At 37.0% G+C, this 7539-nt stretch overlaps 1 long non-coding RNA gene across 1 annotated transcript; it reads right to left on the minus strand.

Moving 5' to 3' along the window:
* Window positions 1–2470: 2470 nt before the first annotated feature.
* LOC116170122 lies at window positions 2471–3665 on the minus strand. The gene is made up of 3 exons (XR_004145172.1): window positions 3427–3665; window positions 2633–2689; window positions 2471–2586 (listed from the first exon to the last, which is right to left on the minus strand). It is a non-coding gene; the product is annotated as an uncharacterized LOC116170122 (long non-coding RNA).
* Window positions 3666–7539: the final 3874 nt, after the last annotated feature.

Consider the following 7539-nt stretch of genomic DNA (forward strand, 5'->3'; position numbering starts at 1 on the left):
GAGTACCCGGTACCCCTCTTTGCTATTACTTATAATTTTCCGTTTTTCAAAATCGTAGAAATCGACAAAATAAAAAATTACACTTTTATCAGTGATGCTTGGGAATCTTTTAACAAACTACAAGCGCATCGCACCTAAGTTATCGTTGTTTGACGTCCAACGATTTTTACTTACCACTAAATACACACGTTACTTGGCGGGCATTATTTCCAGCATAAAACAACTTTAACATTTCTCGTCAGTTAAATACATGATAAACAATTTTATGACTAACTAATTTATAAACAAGTATAAATTTAATAAACGTCAAAGGCAAATAATGAAACGTGATCGCTGATTTTTTAGGTAATTCCAAGGCATATCTGTTTTATTGAAAAATGAACCTTTTTATTTTGTTAATTTCTACGGTTTTGAAAAACGGAAAATTATAAGTAATCGTATGAACAGATGCAGTATTTTTTTCTCTAAAAAACTTCTTTAGACTTTTGCTCTAAAATAATTAGGGGAGCTAGTAATTGACTATAAAGAAATTACCATTGACATCCCTGTGCCGCGTTGCGCTAGGCACCACCCTGTATAAGGAATCAAATGTAATGAATTTACGCCAACTTTACTGTAACAAAATCCTCCAGTTCAGAAAAACATCCAAAATTACTGCCCAACATGCACTCTCATTATACACGCCAGGAAGACCATAATATACTTTTTCCAAGGTCTGAAAAAACAATCGGTAAACGATGTGCTCAGTACATTGCTCCAAGGCTTTATTCCATTCTACCGCGCGAAATGAAAAAGATATCTACCTATACCGCTTTCACGAAAAAAGTTCAGGTGTGGATACTGGAACAGCGCTATGTACTATTTCGCGAATTGTTAATGGAATTGTTTAGTTTATTATTTTTAGTATTTTTTTTATGAAATGAAGTCAAGTTTGATATATATTTTTTTTGTAAATGCCCCATATCCATTACAAGTAGTTCAAACGACTTCGGATTTTGGCAATATTTATTTTTCTTAGTTTCCTTATGCAGGTATCTTTTGTATTCAGCTATATAGTAGAAACAACAGGCCTTAACAATGTCAGTCAATTTTTTAAACATATGTTTAAAGCATGCGAGCGCTGAAAGTAATGCACCTACATCTGAAAAAAAGGATTATGCTCTATATTCAATGTGGAATATCGACGTAAATAACGACAATACAAAAAAAGTGCATACCATCTTTTTAATACAAAATTTTATTATCTTTCTTTTTTTATATGAAACTTTACTTGCTAGAATGCACGGTTACCGAGATATCAGCGAAAAAGTGATTTGGAGCACCTTTTTTCCAAGATGGCGGCTCGAGCCATTGGAGTTTTGGTCCCGACTTTTAGTATGTTCGAATACAAGCCCTAATGTACCTCTATACCAATTTTCAGCTTTCTTTCAATTATTTCCGCTATTTTTCCTAATTTGACTGGCCTATTTGGGGGGAAACCACAGCTCGAATTTTAACGAACTAAAATTTGTTGATATGTTATATACTTTCACCGTCTGACCTCATATAGACACCATCATTGATATCATTTTTCTTTGTTTTGGCATTAAGCGATCATTTGTAATTATAATTAGGTATTTAGTTATTTATTTATTTATTGTCCCTCTTTCGTTCTGGGCCGTCAACAGGCTTGCGCGCAATTACAGAGTAACCCGCATAATGCTTTTTCGAGGTGCCCCTGCAGAAGGTCTTCAGTCCTTACGAATTAGGAAAGCTTCATGAAAACCTAACTCGAAATAGCCGGCAGAATGCTCGAAACTGATCTAAGGAAATTCCCATCTCTGTCACAGATGAAACATTTTTACCTCAGCCTAGGTTCGAACACCCGACCTCCCGGCTATGTAGCTCTACCACTAAGCTACACAGTAGGTTATTACTGTATGGATGGCACTCCCGAGATACAAACGTTTTCAGATCGCATCAATAGCTGTCAGTGGGATTTAACGACAGTCGTGGTATGGCTGCCAGAACCGCCAGTTTTACATGCACTCCGAAGCATGGTAGTCAGGAGATGTTTTGTACCACTAAAAACTGGCAAGTTGTGGGATTGAAGCTCGCCACCTGTGAGGTTAGAATCCGAATCTTAAACCGTTAGCGCAAACTGACTGCTATTACTATAATTAGGTGTAAATCACAGATATTTTGGCGCGGAGAAAGCGCGAACACACATACAAGAATTGAATTCTTAACATCTATAATAATGGACAGGATATGGACCAGCGCAATCGAAAAATATGCCTCTTTTAGAGCCACAGTCGACAACGGAGCACCCGATACCTTTCTCAGTTAAAATTTTTAAGATGGTATCTCCCGAGGACAAAGATTAAAAGGTGTATTGGGATATAGCGATCACACATCTTTAATTTCATATACATAAAGTGTGTACCTATAGTATAATTGTTTAGAATAGTGTTCTAATTTTGCTTATACATAAATAAATAAAATAAATAGATATAGTTCTTTATCCATTTTCCTGAATAATTCTTCATCACGCGGTAAAATCCATTCAGTTCAATAGGTGGCGGGCCCAGCGAGTGAAAATTTGTTCTGTAAATATTGTTTTAAAGAATGCATATTAGGAACATCAATTTACGTGTAACTCAATTTTATTATTCACGGCGAAACGATCGGACAACACCAGTTATTCAATCTGGAAGTTTAAAATGGAGCTGTTATTAATAAAGGAAGGTTTGTGGAAAGTGATTAAGAAGAAAGCGCCAACACCAAAAAAAGAATTTAATTCATCGATTGTAATCAAATAGAAATTGGTGCTTGGTACAAGCTGAATGATCAAGCAGGGGCATGTATTAGGCTTTCAGTTGAAGACGATCAACTCACGCATTTTCGGATAAGAAAAAATTCGATCGAATAAAGTACATACTGATTTATTCACTAAAAATGGAAGAAAGCGGTAGTGCAAGGAATGCAAACGTTATTCGTGAAGCTTATAATATTGCGGTTAATAGTGACTGGAGTGAACGGATATTGAAATCTGTTTCCAAGGAAACGGAGTGTTTCTCCTGCAAAAATCGGATCACATGAAGAGTAACTGTGAAAATTATCAAAAGTGGAAAGTTAAAAAGAAGAAGGAAGATACAAATAATGGTAACATTGCGAATGATCGTGAAGTTATGTTCATCACTACAAACAATATGCATCACAGTGGCTGGATTGTACATTGGGGTGCAACAAGATACTAACATTACCAATAACAGGAAGTTCTTTTCGACACTCGATGAATTATATAAGAGTGTTATTAAGATCGGAAATGATGGGTACTGTGCATGTTAAAGGTAAAGGTAGTGGTAAATTGATGTTTAAACCAAAGAGTAAAGTATCCTTTGGTTTAAACAGTGTAAAGACAATTAAATGATTAAACGAACTTACCTTAGTGAAGTTCAATCATAATTGTATGAAGATCTCTTCCGAGTGATAAATATGTAGTAGCTCATCTGTGAGTTACGCGCCACACATTTAAAAAACAAAGAAAAAATGTAGGTAAGGCAGGTCTCTACATGATCTACGCTAATGCAATACGCCATTGATTTGAAAGCAACTATACCGCAACACAGGGTAGGTGAGGGTGGGACCTTATCACTCGGAAGAGATCTTCATACAATTATGATTCAACTAAGGTAAGTTCGTTTAATCATTTAATTGTATTCCGCTCTCTTCCGAGTGATAAATATGTAGATGTTTAAAGAACACTGTTGCGGTAAAAACAAGAATTCGTACAAGGGATACTCAGATAAGTAACCAATATTATGTTTTTAATCTGAACAAGGTAAGAAAGAGTAGGTTACTCAAGAACACTAAACCGAAAAGCTTCAAGGTTTGAAGACAGTGGGAGATCATAAAACTTTACAAATTTTTGCGAGTTTTCAGACCAACCTGCGATTAATCTAAAATTGACTCCCTTATTACATACTGTCTCTTGTTTCTTCCTGATGTTTTGATTCTATCTTGGATTTTAATTTGATATATCCTATTTTTTTTGACAGTTTTACATCATTTATATGCCTAAAAATTAAAAATTTCTAAAGATTAAAAATTCATAATAATAAATTTCTTCCATGGGGATCGCAGTTGGAAGCGTCCCCATCACACTGGCTGCGTTGCCACGTTGTATAGCAATACTTATCCTTTGTTGTAAGTAAGTGGTACCTACCTCGGAGTTCCCCAGTAAAATTGGTAATGCGTTTTCCCAGGCATTCCACAAAATTACGAGGTTCTCTACACCAAGGTCCCAAAATCTCTATACTGCGAAAGGTATAAAAATATATAAAAATCCAAGATACAAGATAACAGAAAAAATTTTAAAACGTTACTAGGGTCCCCAAGTTTGATTACATCGAGGGTTTAAACGCTTTCAGTTATGCAACCCTCATATCGTCTAATAAAAGGGTAATTTAAAATCTTCTATAGATAACAGAGAAATTGCAGACGTGACCGAATTAAGAGTTCCTACTGAGGCTCCTTCGTTAAAATACAATGTTAAAAAGGACAAAATATTTGATCTTGAAGAAAAGAAAAAGTTACTATTCTTTGATGAACAGTACCTACCACTTCTTCAGGTTTGTGTTGTATTGCTTCAACGTTGAGGTGGAAAGAGAGGCCAGCAAAAACTCCATTGGTCTTAATACAATCAATACAAGGTTGTGCGGTACTGCTGTAATTGATGTGGGGTTCTCTTAATATAGAGTAATAAGTTGTAGTTCGGTTGTAAGTAGTCATTTCTGATATTATTAAGCATTTAAAGATTGGGAACCTAGGTTGTACAGTCCCAATATGGGACCACTAAAAATATCTTTTGCAACACCATCTAAATCAAGTGAAAAAGAGGGAAACTGCTTGGTAACAACAGATTGTAAATGCATCTGTTGTAATTGAAGACGGTTTCGGAAACCACGATATTTAACGTGTGCATTTAATAGTAGCTCTAGGTGCAAAAAACATCTATAGACGGGGTGCCAAATTTCTTTGTAATCAAAAAGTAACGTACAACTTGGTACTTCATATATGGTTCTAACCCAAAGGGAAGCGAAATCTGCATTATTAGATCGCGAGGTTGCGATATGAAGCGTGAATCCATAGTCCTCCAGCTTGGCACCACTGCCAGATACCTTAGTGAGTCTCACCAGTCCATGACACCATGCACCAGTCTAACACTTTAGGTACCTCCCTTTCTATTAATGTAGGCAATTAATATAATTGAAGGAAGTAGATAAATTATATTTCCACAAATTAAGGTCTTCCCTTATATCGTATAGGAGATTCGTGATTTTATCACAGGTACTCAGTCGTGCTAGTGCCAAGACTTTCACCCTTTCCAAAACTTAGGTACAAACGCAGTCATACCTCACGCTAATACAACTAGGAACAAGCTTTCCAATTAGGCTTGAGAAATCTCTAACTTTGCATTTCTCTAGGCCATATTGTGTAATTCTCAGATTATTTACCCTGCCTTGTTATCAAAAGGAAGTTCGATAGACATATTACCAGAATTAAGTATAAAACCTAAGAAACAAATTTTACTCGGCTGCAATTGACCCTTTTTTGGCTCAGTTTTTCTAAAAAATGGATTGTATATTGCACATTGCCTAAACACTGGATCCTGTCTTTACCGATTTGTAAGAAATCGTCTAAGTAGACGACTGATAAAAAACACCTTTTGCCCTCAAATGAGAAACAACTGGTTTGACCTCATTTCGGAAACACATATGGAGCAGAGGTAAGACCAAAAGGAAGACAATTAAAGTGGTAAATCCCCTCAAAGGAAACTTTAACAACAACGTCCTATCTTCGACATACCAGATACAGGTACCAGATAGTAAGAACGTCAAGAAAAAATCATATTCTATAATAAATTTAAAGCAACCTTGAGCTTCTTGAATCGAGTTGCCCGTCACAAGGAGTTCTTCTCGATACACCTTCCGCAAGTAACGAAGCAATATGCTTCCTAATGGCCAGCTTTTCCCTAAGGGACCATTCAGTTGCGAAGGAATTTTCCGTTGAAAAAATATTTCAACAAAAGGGATTGTATAGCTTTACCCAACATGGAACAAATCTGAACAAACATCGTTCCACTCCCTTGTAAAAAACTGTAAACGACCACCAATACTTACTGATCGAGATCGGGTTAATTCTGTCTGTCTGTGTCGATGCTGTTGTGGAGAGGGGTAATTCTTTTTATACCTTTGGAAGGACGGGACTTTGACCTTTGTTGAAGGTTTATTGCCAGGTTTCTTCTTCTTGAGATCTTGTCTATAGACCGTTCCATGTCTATGGCGTTTTGAAGCCGTTCCTCCAGGTCAGATCCAAACAAGGTGTCAATATTGCCCTGATCCGCTGCCTCTTTAAAGGACTTGTTCACGAAACATAAAATTAAGATTCTGCATAGTCAGGATTCTTTGTGTTGCAAGTCACACAAGATCCTTGCGACATCGCTAAAAACCTGTATGAACCTCTCAAAATCTCTGTAATTGCAGATAAACAAACCGAAGTTTGTTTTTGTTTATTAATAATTTTTTGCATCCCGCTCCACAATACTCTTTTCAACAGCCGCTTTTAAAAACCCCTTCAAAATTGGAAGGGAAATCTCACAACAAATTTGGGGTAAGTGGTACGGTTTAGTAAATCCTCACGGTCTTTAACGAAAAGACTAGAGCGCAAGAATTCCCTTCCAGCTATCTGGTGTGGATGCTGCCTCCTTTGAGATTTGGATCCGATTTCCTAACATCTTCAGGATGTTTACATCTACTTGCGGTTGTTCTGGTTAATCCTCAAAAAAGGAAATCTTCGAGGAAACCAAAGGGTCAGGGTTTGAACCAGTAAAAATGGGTGTTCGGATCCGGATCTCGAGATCGAACCATCACCTGAAACGAGCGAAAAAGGGTGAGCGCCCGCCCTCTGTGCTGCAATATCCCATCGTTTACGACCCTTGTCAAGGTTAACCGAAAACGGACATAAATTCATATACCTAATGAAAAACGGATGTGAAAAAACGAAATCATGTAATAAAAATTATCAAATGAAACTCAAAGTTTGAGAGTCCGGAGACTGCATAACAGTCTATGGGGAAAAATTTCCTCATCAGGAAGTGATAACCTCCACAAAAAACACGCCCAAGGGATCACGGTCGGGAACCTACCCGTTTCATGTAATGAAAACCTTCCAATTATTAATGTAATGGTGGAGGAACGTCCCTGATAATGTCTACCAGGGACGCATCCTCACGACGCAGTTGACTAAATCCTGGGAGACGCGGCGACGCCAGGCATATGTCAAAGTTTCAAGTTTCAACCTGCGTGAACGTCAAAGACGTACCTAGGTACTTACGGTTTATAGGGATCTTACTCGTTTCATATATTGAAACCTTCCAGTTATTAATATAATAACTAGGGAAAAAACGTCAAAGACGTGCGGTTTATAGGTATCCTACTCGCTTCATATAATGAAACCTTCCAGTCATTAATATAATAACTAGGGAGAAACGTCAAA

Source organism: Photinus pyralis, unplaced genomic scaffold, assembly GCF_008802855.1.
Source record: "Photinus pyralis isolate 1611_PpyrPB1 unplaced genomic scaffold, Ppyr1.3 Ppyr1.4_LG5, whole genome shotgun sequence".
Taxonomy (NCBI): Eukaryota; Metazoa; Arthropoda; class Insecta; order Coleoptera; family Lampyridae; genus Photinus; species Photinus pyralis.